Source organism: Muntiacus reevesi, chromosome 22, assembly GCF_963930625.1.
Source record: "Muntiacus reevesi chromosome 22, mMunRee1.1, whole genome shotgun sequence".
NCBI lineage: Eukaryota > Metazoa > Chordata > Mammalia > Artiodactyla > Cervidae > Muntiacus > Muntiacus reevesi.
Window position 1 is genome coordinate 16,438,255 of NC_089270.1, and position 15,230 is coordinate 16,453,484.

At 39.7% G+C, this 15,230-nt stretch overlaps 1 non-coding gene across 1 annotated transcript; it reads left to right on the forward strand.

Annotated features, from left to right (window-relative positions):
- The first annotated feature begins 477 nt into the window (after positions 1 to 477).
- On the forward strand, positions 478 to 570 carry LOC136153126 (small nucleolar RNA SNORD116). The gene has a single exon (XR_010660360.1). It is a non-coding gene; the product is annotated as a small nucleolar RNA SNORD116 (small nucleolar RNA).
- Positions 571 to 15,230: the final 14,660 nt, after the last annotated feature.

Consider the following 15,230-nt stretch of genomic DNA (forward strand, 5'->3'; position numbering starts at 1 on the left):
ATGAAAGTGGGCTATTATTCATTGAAGAGAATTATGAAGAGTGAACCCATCACCTTGAACCACTTGAAGAACTAATATATATTAGACAGAGATGCAATGTCTAAAAGACAGACATGAGAGAGAACCTTAGTATCACTGACAGCCAACTCACCAGACCATCTTCTAGGAAATATTCTCTTCTATCTCCTGTGTGCCCCTAAGCTAAGGATCACACACAGAATAAGGAGAGGATGTGAAAAGGCCCCACTATTCCCAGATGCTAGAGCTAGAAGTCTAGCTGTGCATGGACCAACACTGTGAATTAAATATGAGATAGGAATTTGGAAATAAGCAGGACTACATTTTAAAACAAGCATAAGACTGGTGTAGTAGTTAAGTGTAACCCATAGTTCAGTTGGTAAAGAATCTGCCTACAGTGCAGAAGACCCTGGTTTGATTCCTTGTATGGATGTGAAAGTTGGACTATAAAGAAAGCTGAGATCGATGACGACACCCTCTCATGCATTCCTTGGAAAATCTGAACAACATGAGTGAGAACTCACTACCATCTCCTCATCGGAACTGAGGTCCAGCACAAGAAAAAAAAAAAAAAGAGAGCTGAGCACTGAAGAATTGATGCTTTTGAACTGTGATGTTGGAGAAGACTCTTGAGAGTCCCTTGGATGGCAAGGAGATCCAACCAGTCCATCCTAAAGGAGATCAGTCCTGAATATTCATTGGAAGGACTGATGCTGAAGCTGAAACTCCAATACTTTGGCCACCTAATAGGAAGAACTGACTCATTGGAAAAGACCCTGATGTTGGGAAAGATTGAAGGTGAAAGAAGGCGACAACAGAGGATGAGGTGGTTGGATGGCATCACCGCCTTGATGGACATGAGTTTGAGTAAGCTCCAGGAGTTGGTGATGGAGAGGGAAGCCTGGTGTGCTGCAGTCCATGGGGTTGCAAATAGTCAGACATGAATGAGTGGCTGAACTGAACTGAACAGCCAGCCAGTTTTGCAATTCTCAGGATTTTACTCTCCCTGCCTCTCCCTGCTCTTCTCACCCAGGCTGGTATTTTTCATACAGATATTAAGGTTATTCTAATTTCAACAAAATCTTGACACATTTCCAAAATTTTTAGGAAATATAGAAATTAAGAATTTGTATATTCTTCTACCTCTTAGCTTATTTACTTATGTATCCAGAGACAAAGTTGTTTACTAAACTGGATGGAAGAAAACAGACAGGAGAAGCTTAGGGGTCTTATCAAAGGCTCAAAGATTGTATACTCAGTCATGTGTAACTCTTTGTGAACCCATGGACTGTAGCCCACCAGGCTCTTCTGTTCATGGGATTTCCCAGGCAAGAATATTGGAGGGGACTGCCATTTCCTACTCCAGGGGATCTTCTGGACCCAGGAATCGAATCCATGTCTCTTGTATCTCCTGCATTAGCAGACAGATTCTTTTAACACTGTGACACCTGGGAAGTCCCAGTCAAAGGCTCTGAAAATATAAATAAAACAGTGGTCTCCGCAGTGGCACCAGAAACACAATCAGTCTGCAAATTTCTCCCTTCTCATCCAGGGCTCCCAGATTGGAGTTTCTCTATAATCCAAACTCCTTCCAATGTTCTTTCCCTTGCAAAAGCCCAGCTCTAGACAAATCTAAATATTCAGCTTTTCTATTCCATGTCCATGTCCTTAAGCACTAGTGAGGCCATAATTCTATGATGAGTCAATCTTTGAATCAGTTGTTGCTGCCTGGATGCCTAAGCACATATATTTTGTTCACTCACTCGTTCCAACTCTATTGTTTTTGTTGCCCAACTCTAGTTGTTATTAAGTCGATCTGATGTCCCTACCAGGACTGCCCTTGCACATTTAATCTCTGTCTAGTCTTCCCAGTCTTAGGAGTCAGTGGAGTCCCCTCACCTTTGAGAAATTTTGCTGGACTTCTTCAGCCATGATAGGTTATCTGCCTCTAGGTTTGCATGCAGACATTTAATGTAGTTATCACAACATTTTCCCTACTGTTCTATAATTGATGACTTACATTGCTGACTTCCACAATAGAAAGTGAAACCCTTAAAGGAAATGATCTTGTATTGCTAATACCTAGCATTATGTCTCAGAGAAGGCAATGGCACCCCACTCCAGTACTCTTGCCTGGAAAATCCCATGGACAAAGAAACCTGGTAGGCTGCAGTCATGGGGTCGCTAAGAGTTGGGCACAACTGAGTGACTTCACTTTCTCTTTTCACTTTCATGCACTGGAGAAGGAAATGGCAACCCACTCCAGTGTTCTTGCCTGGAGAATCCCAGGGACAGGGGAGCCTGGTGGGCTGCCGTCCATGGGGTGGCACAGAGTCAGACATGACTGAAGTGACTTAGCAGCAGCAGCAGCATTATGTCTAGCACACATATATTCAACAAGTGACATTTTAAAAAGAGATGAAGAGAGGAAAGGAAGGAATAAGGGAAGAAGGAAGGCAGGAAGGGAGGGAGAAAAGGAGGAAAGAAAGAAGGAAGAAAGGGAGGAGGGGAAGAGGGAAGCGGGAGAGGGTGAAAGACATCATGAAGGCGCCGGGAGTTTTCTCAGAAGACAGATTCAGGCATCCACTTTTTTAAGCCTTCCCAAACACAACCCTCTACTTCTCAATTTGCTGCTGACCTTTTTATCCACACAAGCTCTGCCTGTCACGTTGCTGAAGTACATTCCTGTCACATTGTCGAGTTTCTCCTTTGCTATTCTCTAAAGAACAATCGCGGAAGGATGTGAATGTGAATGAAATATATAAAACCTAAGGCCTAGAAGCCTTGTGTTCCGTTTCTAACTCACCTATCATGATACAGCCCTTTCATTTGACCCTTTAATGTGCCTCACCATTCTGCTAGGAATGTGCCTCTAGAAATCTGTTACGGATTCCCTGGGACAGAGCCAGAGGTTAATTTCAGTGATGCTCCATTGCTATGTCTAAAATCTTCTCTCCTCATTGATCCCCAGCTAGAATAGTCCCCAAAGCTTGGTGAGTTGACTCTTTCCTGCCAATATGCTCATCACACTGTTAGATTAAGGGCAGCTCCTGTGATCTGATCACTTAGGGGTCTCAGCGTAGGGTCACAGAGGCAGCCACCGTTGGGCTCCAACATGTCCAGTCTTCTCTTTTCACACAATCAAAATGAAATCTTGATAACTAGGTCATCAGCTCCTCCGTAAGCCAGGACACAAGTGTTTTCGAGTTTACACCCTTGCCTCGTTGCTCTCATTCAATCAAGAACTTGGATGAGGCTGAAGTAGACAAACACTTCTATAAAGTTTTCCCTCATGAAGAGGTGCTTGAATATTTTTTATGTCGGAATAAAAAGGTGAAGGCTAAAACCTTCAAATTGTTATTGCTACAACTCTTCTCAGGGTATACAGTTCATTGTAATTTATATGAAAGAGATACAGAAACAAACTCAATTTGACTAACACTCAGTTGGCATGCTCTTTGCATTTCCTTTTAGGAAAAAAAATTATTGATAGAAACAATACAAGCTAATGATTAGAATTAGTTTAGTAGCTGTTCAATTAATAGTTGTCTTACTATGGAAAACTTGACTTTAATCATAATTTAAGCTCCATTTTGTTATGCTATTAACCATAACTTTATATTGACTTCTAGTTGAGTTTAAAATTATGGTGGACAAATGAAAATGTCCTATAAATAATGGAAAAGAAAAACTAGAATATAGTTAGGAGGCCATGATCAGAGAAATGGATTAAGAAGTTATTCATAGAGGTGATAACTGAGTAAAAGTATTGATTATAGGGGCTTCCCAGGTGGCGTTAGTGGTAAAGAACCCACCTGTCAATGCAGGAGATGTAAGAGACAAGGGTTTGATTCTTGGGTCAGGAAGATCCCTTGGAGGAGGGCATGGAAACCTACCCTAGTATTCTTGCCTTGAGACTCTCATGGACAGAGTAGCCTGGCAGGCTACATTCCATAGGGTTGGAAAGAGTCAGACACAACTGAAGCAACTTGGCATGCATGTATGCATTGATTATAGAGAATAAGAGAACAGGGCCTTGAAAAAGATTGCTCTTCATAAACAAATCAAAAGAATGAAAAGCCATGAAAAGACAAATCTACCATGAGAAAGATTTTTGGCCTCACTATAGTTAAGGTGAAAAACTATCTGTCTTCTTTTTCAAGTATTCGGCGTGCCTGACACTGAGTTCTCTGTAAGTATTATAAGTGTGTGTATATGTACGTAAGTGTGTAGTAACATCTGTGTAAATATTTGATGACTAAATAAGTAACAGGTGCTAAATCAGATACTAAAGCTGAAGTATATTCTACATTTAGGTGCTAACTACAGATAAAATTAAAAGTTAAAATGGTCAATCTTCAAAGGATTTTAAGATGAAATTGTATACACATGAAAAATTTGTGAAAGAATAATTTGGTCACTTTGAAGAAGAACTAGATAAAGTTCTTAGATGAAGAACTAGAGATCAGTGGTGACTGATGCTAAATTCACTGTGGCATATCATTTCACAATAGATACCCATTTGGGATGGACAGGTACACACTGCTATATATAAAATGGATAACTGACAAGGACCTACTGATAGCACAAGGAACTCTGTTCAACGTTACACAGCAGCCTGCAAGGGAGGGGAGTCTGGGGAAGAATGGACACATGTATATGTCCAGTTGAGTTTGCTGTCCGCCTGAAACTGCCACAACATCGTTAATCGGCAATGTGTGTATGTGTGCGTGTTCAGTCACTTCGGTTGTGTCCGACTCTGCCACCCTTTGGGCTGTAGCCCTCCAAGCTCCTCTGTCCGTGAGATTCTCCAGGCAAGAATACTGGAGCAGGTGGTCAAGCCCTCCTCCAGGAAATCAATACTCCAGTATAAAATCAAAAGGTTAAAAAAAAGTTATAATGTTCAAATTCAATAGAAGTTGACCTCTCTTTCATTTAAAATGCCAATTGTGTGTTCCTGGTCAGTTTTTTTCTTCCAAGTGCTGACTCAAGAATTCAGACTCACTGTGTCTCCTGGCTCTGCCATCTTCATAACCTGGCTTCCAATATGGGGAGTACCTGACTGTGCTCATCTACAGAAAGCTGCCTAAAGAAGAATTTGGCAGATTTCATTCCCCCTCATATTCCATTGTCAAGAACCAACGTGATGGACCTGCTTAGATGTAAGAGGACCAAGAAATATACCCTTAACTGGGCATTTCTCTCAGAGAACTACAGCATAAGAGAAAGTACAACTTTTTCGCAAGATGATTAATCACCTCTGAAATGAATCAGGAGATTTGTTTTGCTTTGTTTGTACAATCATTAGGTTTAGAAGAATTAACTTGATTTAAAGTGTCATCAGAGGAGACGAAAGGAGAGACACTATAGATTCAAATGAAGACTTAAATGATAACTACATTCTGGGACAAGCCATACCATAAAATCAAACAAATTTTTAGTCTCATCTTGAGTGCAGTTAAAACTTCTGTCTCTTGACCCTGATACTACTAATAAAAGTGAAATAAATGTTCATCTTTTGAAGTAGAGTTAGCAATTTCAGTTCATTGTAGCTATAAAACTGCTAAAAGTTGTTTTTCTCTTCCAGTTGGGTGGAGAGGTTTGCCCTGAGTGGAGGAGGGTAGGATGAGGAAGAGGCAGTTACAGGCGTATAATTAAAATGCTTTGTTATTCAGGCAGAAAGAAGTTGTGAGTGATAAATGGAGTACTACAGTGTAAATGCCTGACATTAAACTGTTGATTGCCAAGGCATTCAATTCAAAAGACTTTCATATGAATAAACACATTGCCAGTCATAAGACACAGCTACTAGAAAACTAAGTGGGTAAAAACTAGGCTACCCACACCCACAAGGTTGCCCTTTCAGAAAACCCTGGGCAACCTAGATAATTGACTGTTTGAGCGACCCTGCCTCCACTCTCCTGCACCAAATAGCCAATAAGGAGTTCAGTTCAGTTCAATCACTCAGTCGTGTCCGACTCTTTGCGACCCCCAAGGACTGTAGCATGCCAGGCTTCCCTGTCCATCACCAACTCCCGGAGCTTACTCAAACTCAATTCCATCTAGTCGGTGATGCCATCCAACCATCTCATCCTCTGTCATCTCCTTCTCCTCCCGCCTTCAATCTTTCCCAACATCAGGGTCTTTTCCAATGAGACAGGTCTTCGCATCAGGTGACCAAAGTCTTGGAGTTTAAGTTCAGCATCAGTCCTTCCAGTGAATATTCAGGACTGATTTCCTTTAGTATTGACTGGTTGGATCTCCTTGCAGCCCAAGGGACTCTCAAGAGTCTTCTCCAACACCACAGTTCCAAAGCCAATAAGGAATGACCCTGCAAAACCCTAGACACCCAACTCAGACCCTGATAAGAGCAGAGCATGAAGTCCTTTCTCATATACCTGTGACCACATTGCATGGCCCTCCAGCATGCCCCAGACCCTCCAGGATATGAATATTTAATGTTGTTCTTCAAAGTTCCCTGATGGCTTCTTGCTGAAGTGTGCCCTGAGGTCATAATTATTAGAAACACAAGCCCTGACTCAGCCACAACACTGGCCCCAGTGTTATGGGGCCTATGGAGTCCATGGAGCTGGGGGGAACAGCAGAGCCCAGGCAGTGCCTAAGGCATTTCTAGCTGCGAGCGCTGCTGTCAGTCAGCAGGGACCAATGCAAGTACTGTGATGGAGACAGTACTGAACTACTTTTTTTCTAATAATAAAATAAACTTTGTATAACATGAACAAATAAAACTTGGGTTTTTTTTCCCCTCTGTTTGGATTAAATTCAGCTGTGTGTGTTTGTGTTCAGTTGTGTCTGACTCTATGTGACCCTATGGACCACAGTCTACTAGGCTCCTTTGTCCATGGGATTTCCCAGGCAAGAATAATGGAATGGGTTGCCATTTCCTTCTCTAGGGGCACGTCCAGATCCAGGGATTGAACCCAGGTCTTCTGCATCTCCTGCACTGGCAGGTAGATTCTTTACCACTGAACCACCTGGAAAGCCCACATTTAGCTATAACATCTATCAAAGATTACTGATCAATCAAAAAAATTGAGTAATTATATATTAATAAGGTGTCTATCGCAAAATCAAGGGAGAATAAACATTTGGAACATTAGGCACTTTGTTCTGGGGGCCAATATGATTAACGACAAAAAGACAATTCTTCAACTAAATAAAAGAGATTTTTTTTTAATAAAATGAGAAGCAGGGTACTTTAATAGCAGCTGTTTTTGGTTTTAATGATTTTATTGAAATTTAGTGAAAATTTGAAAATAAAATTTAGAAATTTGATACATCCAGAAATTAAATTCAGAAAAATTAAATAAAATACAGAGTTGAATGTTCCTTGTCATCCAATGCCAAGTAACAAATTTCTATTTAAAAGAAAATTTGGTGGAACAGCATACATAGGAAGATGAAAGTAGTCTTTGGTCAATAATGCAGTGTTTACTCTGGGGAGAAAATTTTCCACTTGGTTATCGAAACCATGTGGTGGTGATGATGATAATGATGGTGGCAGCGATGATGAAATACTAGTGGAGGAACACATATGCCAAACTCATTTATGCAGTCCAGAAGTTTCGTATCTTTCAGTCTACTATTTTCCTCTTTTCAAATTAGCTCCTTCCCTAGACATTGTCATACTGAGTGAAGTCAGATAAAGACAAATAACATATGATATTGCTTATATGAAGAATTGAAAACAAAGGTTGCAAATGAAATTATTTACAAAACAGAGATAGAGTCACAGGTGTAGAAAACAAATTTATGGGTGCTGGGGAAAGGGCAGGGAGGGATAAATTAAGAGATTGGGTTTGGCATATATAAAATAGATAACTAATCAGAACCTACTGTATAGCGCAGGAAGCTCTACTCAGCACTCTGTAATGACCTATATGGGAAAGGAATCTAAAACAGAGTGGATGTGTGTATATGTGTACTATACTATGTGTAACTGATTCACTTTACTATACACCTGAAACTAACACAATGTTTTAAATCAACTACACTCCAATAAATTGTTTTTAGAAAAATTAGGTCCTTTCAAACACTTCTAAAAGAAAGTCTACATTTAAAGTAATGTCCTCCAAAGATCACACAGGGATTAGGAGAGACAAAAAGCAATAGAAATGGCAAGAAAATTAATAATAAATAAAATTTTACTCTTTGTTTTATTGTGTCTTAGAAAAGTAATGACAACACAAATCTGCCCTTTTACATGATGATTAGACAAGGAAGCCTGGAGGGCGGCAGTCCATGGGGGTGCAAAGAATCAGACATGACTGAGCCACTGAACTGAACTGATATGATGGTTGCATGACTGTCATCAATAGCCAACTCAACAAGTTCAGTATTTTCAATCAGCAAAGAACTTGGCTCCACCACTCACTGACATTCTTGACAATTATTTAACATCTTCTATGCCTCAGTTTATACTTCTGTAAAATGGGGATAATAATAATAGCAGTAGCCATCTCACAGAGTTTATAAAATATTTACTTACATAAAAGGAAATATATTATGCAATTAGTATCTTGCAAATACAGTAGTACAGAATAAATGGAGTATTATTTGCCCTTACTGCTACATTCATTGAGACCTGGGCACTGTGCTTCATAAGTCTCAAGTTGCCTAAAAGAATCACTTGACATTAGTCATTATAAGAACAAAAAAATATAAAGCCAAATAATTACTCACTTAGCATTGACGGATATTTCCTGCCTGAGATGCGACTTGATCTAAGATGATACCATTACTAAACTCACTCAACTAAGGAGCCTTAACTGAACAATATATTGGTGAGTGATTTATCAGTAATAAGTTGCTCTACTTAGGAAGGTCTTGAAACTAAGTGACTGTTATCTGGATATGTAGGATAGCCTATAACAAGGACAAAAACAAGCAAACAAAAAACAAGTAAAGAGCTTTTACTTGGGACTTTGAAGTTCAGAATCAGAGGCCCATAACAAATAAAAACCGTAGATTCTTTAGCTCTTAGTTATGTCTAGTGGGTATATTCAGGTCTGTCACACACATTAATGCATAATGGAGTAAGTGGATCAAAAGCAATATAAAGACGACAGAATTCTCAGTAAAAGTTATACCCCCAACACATGCTAGCTGATGAGCCAGTGATGACAGAGACAATACATGAGAATCTATTAATTAATTACTGTGAGGAGAGTGACTGTCAGCATCATGGTGATTTAGGTCGTTCCTTTTGTCTCTCCTCTTTGATCTACAACTAATCAAACATCCACAACTAGGGGGTCGGGGGAAAAGGGGAAAGAAACAGCCCTGTATACCAGGATGCCCAAGACATTCATTCCTCTGTCCAAAAGTAGGTAGACTGGACCACACAGCAAACGGAGCCTGCAGCAAGAGAGGCTGCCATAGCAGAGAGGGCGGTGGACTGCTCTGCCAGCCAGCACAGCCCTTCTGGCCGAGGAAGCTAGAGGTGAAGGCGGTGGCAGGGGGCTGGCCACAAGCGCAGTAGCTGGAGAGACGGGACCAGTTACTCTCTCAAAAGGAGAACTGGAGTGACTGGGGGAAGGGAAAGGAAAGGGTAGAAGGCAGACACAGAGGCCTGATAGAAAGGGTCTCCTGCTCTCTGCCCCCTGGAGGCAACACGACTGCCCACAGTCCTCTGGGACCCCCTCACTTGAAGACCCCCCATCAGGCCATGGGTACACCCAAAGTCCTAAGTGCTAAGTACACACCTCCCCATACCCCTCGCCCCACTCTGCCGTCACCCTGTTTGAGGTTCCCGACCTCTGACAGCACCTACAAGAGAAACCAAAAATGTGTGCTATAGCGCCACCTTCTGGAAGACCGAAGGTTCCCAACTACTAACCTATTCAATTATCAGAATCGTAGTAAATAAAATCTTGTCTAAATAAGTATTCACTACTTCAAATGTGATGGTAGAGGCACTTTTCATTACACACCATGAAAAATCACAATAATAAGCTATCACAGAAAGAAAACTGAGAATTTTCTAGCCATAGAATCCAAAGACATGGAATATTGTGATCTAACTGATAAAGAATTTTAAGTGGCTATTATGAAGAAATTAAAAGAGCTATGAGAAAACTAAGGAAGGGAATGCAATACTCTTAGGGATGAAATTAATGAACAGAAGGAGTACTTTACTATAGAAATGAAATCCTAAAAAAGAACCAAACAGATATTCTGCAGCTGGAACTCACAAAATGAGATGAAGAATGCATTAGAAATAAAGCAGGTCACATGGAGGGGATATTATATATGTATTTATGGCTGATTCGCATTGTTGCACAGTGGACACCAGTATAACATTGTACAGTAATTATCCTCCAATTAAAAATAAAAAATAATTTAAAAAAGAATAACTGAGAATTTTGAAACCTGTGGAAGCAACCAGATATTCAAGTCATTGAAGATAATAGAACACCCTATTATCTTAATGCAAAAAGACCTTCTCCAAGATATATTAAAACTGCCAAAGTAAGTAATAAAGAAAGAATTTTAAAAGCAGTCAGAGGAAAAAAAATAGTAGCTTGCAAAGATAACCCTATTAGGTTATCAGAGATTTCTCAGCAAAAATTCTACAGGCCAGGAGAGAATAAAATGACATATTCAAAGTATTGAAAGATAAAAACTGACCTCTAAGAATACTCTAAAGAGCCCAGAAATAAACTCTTCCATATATAGTCAACTAATCTTCAACAAGGGAACCAAGAACATTTCACTGGGAAAAGACAGTCTCAGCATATGATGCTGGGGAAACTGGACGAACACATGCAGAACAATTAAATTGGATTCTGATCTCATACCACTCACAAAAATTAACTTAAAATGGATCAAAGATTTAAACATAAAACCTGAAACTATAAAACTCGTAGAAAAAATTAATGAGGAATAACCTCATTCATATCCATCTCAGCAGTAATTTTAGATGCATGACACCAAAACAGAAACAATAAGAGAAAAAAAATCAACAAATGAGATTATACCAAACTCGAAAACTTAAAAAGCAAAAGAAACAATTAGAAAAATGCTCATAATGGGAAAATTTTAATGGTATTGAAAGACTCTTGAGGGTCCCTTGGACACCAAGGATATTGAACGAGTCAATCCTAAAGGAAATCAGTCCTGAATATTTATTGGAAAGACTGATGCTGAAGCTGAAGCTCCAATACTTGGACACCTAATGTGAAGAGCCAGCTCACTGGAGAAGACTCTGATGCTGGGAAGCATTGGGAGCAGGAGGAGAAGGAGGCAACAAAGGATAAGATGGTCGGATAGCATCACCGACTCAGTGGACAGGAGTTTGAGCATACTCTGGGAGACGGCGAATGGCAGGGAAACCTCGTGTGCTGCAGTCCATGGGGTCACAAAGAGTTGGACACAACTTAGTGACTGAACAGCTACAACAAGCAATCCTTTAAACAGAAGCATGTAGATCACTTCCGTCAATAATGAGATGTAAACTTAAGTAGAAAAGAGCAGGGCGTTGGCAAGAATTCAGCCTCTTACCCACCCTAGCAGGATCCCGAAAGTCCAGGAATGTCAGAAGCATAAAGAATCTAGAGTCAAGAGAAAAATCTTATTAAAAATATTGTCCTTATTTTTGCTCTGTGTAGCTATCTCATTTCATTTAGGTTCCATATCATTGATAGGAATTAGAGACACAGAAAGAGATAGGGAGATAGATAGAAAGACAGAGAGATATTGAGCAAGAAGTTCTGTCCTTGTCAATCTCCAGCCCAATCTGTATATAACACCTGAACTTCTTGGCAAGTCACTGAACTCTAAACACATAGGAAGTATATTTTACCATTTAAGGATACAGGCATTCAAAATACAGGTGGACCCTTATTTCCAGCAGAAAATTTGATAATGTAGAATTACATCATCTAATTAATAATAATAAGATCTCTGAACATTTATTAATGCCACAGGTGCATAACTCTTCTACTTTAGCCTGAGGTCTAGAAAGACATAAAGCAAACACTGGAACAGCTGTGCTCCGGTTTCTCTACCCTGACAGTGAAATAAGAGCTATGTGGCTAAATGACCATGCATCTAGACTCCATATGTCCATTTTGAACTGAAAATAGTAGACAAAATATAATAACCATATTCAAATATGATGAGCAAATGTAATGTTCTTAACACAAAGTCTCATGCAACTATTTTAACCATTCTTCTCAAGAGGAGGCAAACTGTATTTGGGGTTTAAGGTAGAGCTTGTGAAATGTGAAGTTTTTTAAATCTGCAGCAGTTTAAGACTTTGGTTTTGCAGTTCATTTAGGGAACATTTATTTTAATGACCCTTTCTAATTTTTTACCATAATAGGAATTGGAAGGGTATCATACAAAGAAGGGCTTCCCTTGTGGCTCAACTGGTAAAGAATCTGCCCGCAATGTGGGAGACCTGGGTTTGATCCCTGGGTTGGGAAGATCCCCTGGAGAAGGGAAAGGCTACCCATTCCAGTATTTGGGCCTGGAGAATTTCCTGGGCTCTATAGTCCATAGGATCACAAAGAGTCAGACATGACTGAGTGACTTTCACTTCACTTCCCTTCATACAAAGAAAAAATGAAATAGGAAGACTCTATGTGGAACAAAATCATTCATAAGAAAAACTTTTTGAGTCAAAGGAGATGAAAGGCAACGATGAACAGGAAGGAAATAGAGTTAAATTACGTTGCTGAGCCATGTACCAGATACTGAACTCAGTGCCTTATAAGGCATTTCATTTAATCCTCAAAAATACTAGTATTTGAGAGATACAGAAACAGACACAAACATATGGACACCAAGGGGTGAAGGGGGTGGGATGAGTTGGGAGATTGGGATTGACATATATACACTGTTACGTATAAAAATAGATAACTACTGAGAACTTATTGTGCTACTGTATAGCACAGGGGGAAAGAGAAAGAAGGTACAATCTGTTTGATGTATTAAATTAACCCTAAAAATGCAATCCAATATATACTAGGTGTAGAAAAAGACTGTTTGATTCCACTTATATGAGGTACCTAGATTAGTCAAATTCATAGAGTCAGAAAGTACATTGGTAGATGTCAGGGGGTGGGGCTTGGGGAGGGGAGAGGGAATGGGGAGTTCATGTTTAATGGGGACAGAGTTTCAGTTTAGGGAGGTGAAAATTTTGGGAGATGGATGATGGTGACAGTTGTACAACAATGTGAATGTACTTAGTGACACTGAGCTGTAGAGTTAAATATGGTTAAAATAGTATATTTCATATTACATGATTTTTACCACAATAAAAAACACATTTAAAAATGCTAAACAAGATGAAAAGGCAGCCTTCAGAATGGGAGAAAATAATAGCAAATGAAGCAGCTGACAAAGAATTAATCTCCAAAATATACAAGCAGCTCATGCAGCTCAATACCAGAAAAACAAAAACCCAGTCAAAAAGTGGGCCAAAGAACTAAACAGGCATCTCTCCAAAGAAGACATACAGATGTCTAATAAACACATGAAAAGATGCTCAACATCACTCATTATCAGAGAAATGCAAATCAAAACCTCAGTGAGGTATCACCTCACAGCAGTCAAAATGGCCACCATCAAAAAGTCTACAAACAAATGCTGGAGAAGGTGTGGAGAAAAGGGAACCCCCTTACACTGTTGGTGGGAATGCAAACTGGTACAGCCGCTATGGAGAACAGTGTGGAGATTCCTTAAAAAAATGCAAATGCAACTGCCATATGACCCAGCAATCCCACTGCTGGGCATACACACCCAGGAAACCAGAATTTAAAAAGACACATGTACCCCAATGTTCACTGCAGCACTGTTTGCAATAGCTGGGACATGGAAGCAACCTAGATGTCCATCTACAGGCGAATGGATAAGGAAGTTGTGGTACATATACACAGTGGAATATTACTCAGATATAAAAAAGAACACATTTGAGTCACTTCTAAAGAGGTAGATGAAACTGGAGCCTATTATACAGAGTGAAGTAAGTCAGAAAGAGAAACACCAATATATATATTAACACATATAAAGACCGTAATAACAATCCTATATGCAAGGCAGCAAAAGAGACACAGATGTAAATAACAGGCTTTTGGACTGTGTGGGAGAAGGTGAGGGTGGGATAATATGAGAGAATAGCATTGAAACATGTACATTATCATATGCAAAATAGATGACCAGTGCAAGTTCGATACATGAAGCAGAACACTCAAAGCCGGTGCTCTGGGACAACCCAGGGGGATGGGGTGGGGAGGGAGTTGTGTGGCAAGGGAGTTGGGAGGGGGGTTCAGAATTGGGGGGTTGCATGTGTAACCGTGGCTGATTGCTATCGATGTGTGGCAGGGGCCACCACAGTATTGTGAAGTGATTGTCCTCCAATTAAAATAAGTAAATAAAATTTTTTTAAAAGCTTGATGAAATAAATAAGCAATAAACAGCAAACTAAAGGTTTCTAGGAAAAAAATGCTAGTATTTGGTCATTATTGTCCACCTTATCATAGATGAGGAAATGGATTCAAAGAGTTGAGGTCACTCATCCAAGTTCACACAGTTGGTAAGTGGTAGAGTGAGGTTTTGAACACAAACGCTTTAAAAAATGCATACTTGGCTTATTCCAGTTTACTTAGGAATTTGAGGGCCACTCACAATATCAATGACTTCCCTCCTGTGTCTTCTCCAAATTGCTTTTATGGTATATTTGATGAACCACATTTCTGATGAAATTTGTTTTGATGTTCCCAGACCCCAGTTTTCTCTTCCTTGTGTGAAATTCTAGATTATTTATTTATTCCACTCATACATCCTACATCACATGCTACCTGATTTACTAGTCAACTTCTACACATGATTTATGTTCTTGATTATTCACCTGAAGGTGGAGATCATATGTCAAAGACCTTTGGGTTCCTCATTGTACAGAGCTGCAAAATACATTTCTTCTCTCCTACCAACTTTGAGCAATTAGTATTGCTGCCTAGAGTGTCACGTTGAACAACTTGTACAACTTGCTTCTTGTCTCAGCAAAAATAACAATTTTTTTAATTAATTCATGATGGTGTGGTGGGTATGATTGTGGAATGATGAAAACAGAAGTTAGAGGAAGGGCAGAAAATGATAGGACTTATGTGTATGTGTGCTGAACCTGCCAGAGTACTTCAGTAGAACTTTGCACATTTTAGAGTTCCATGTTCAATGAAAACAACTCA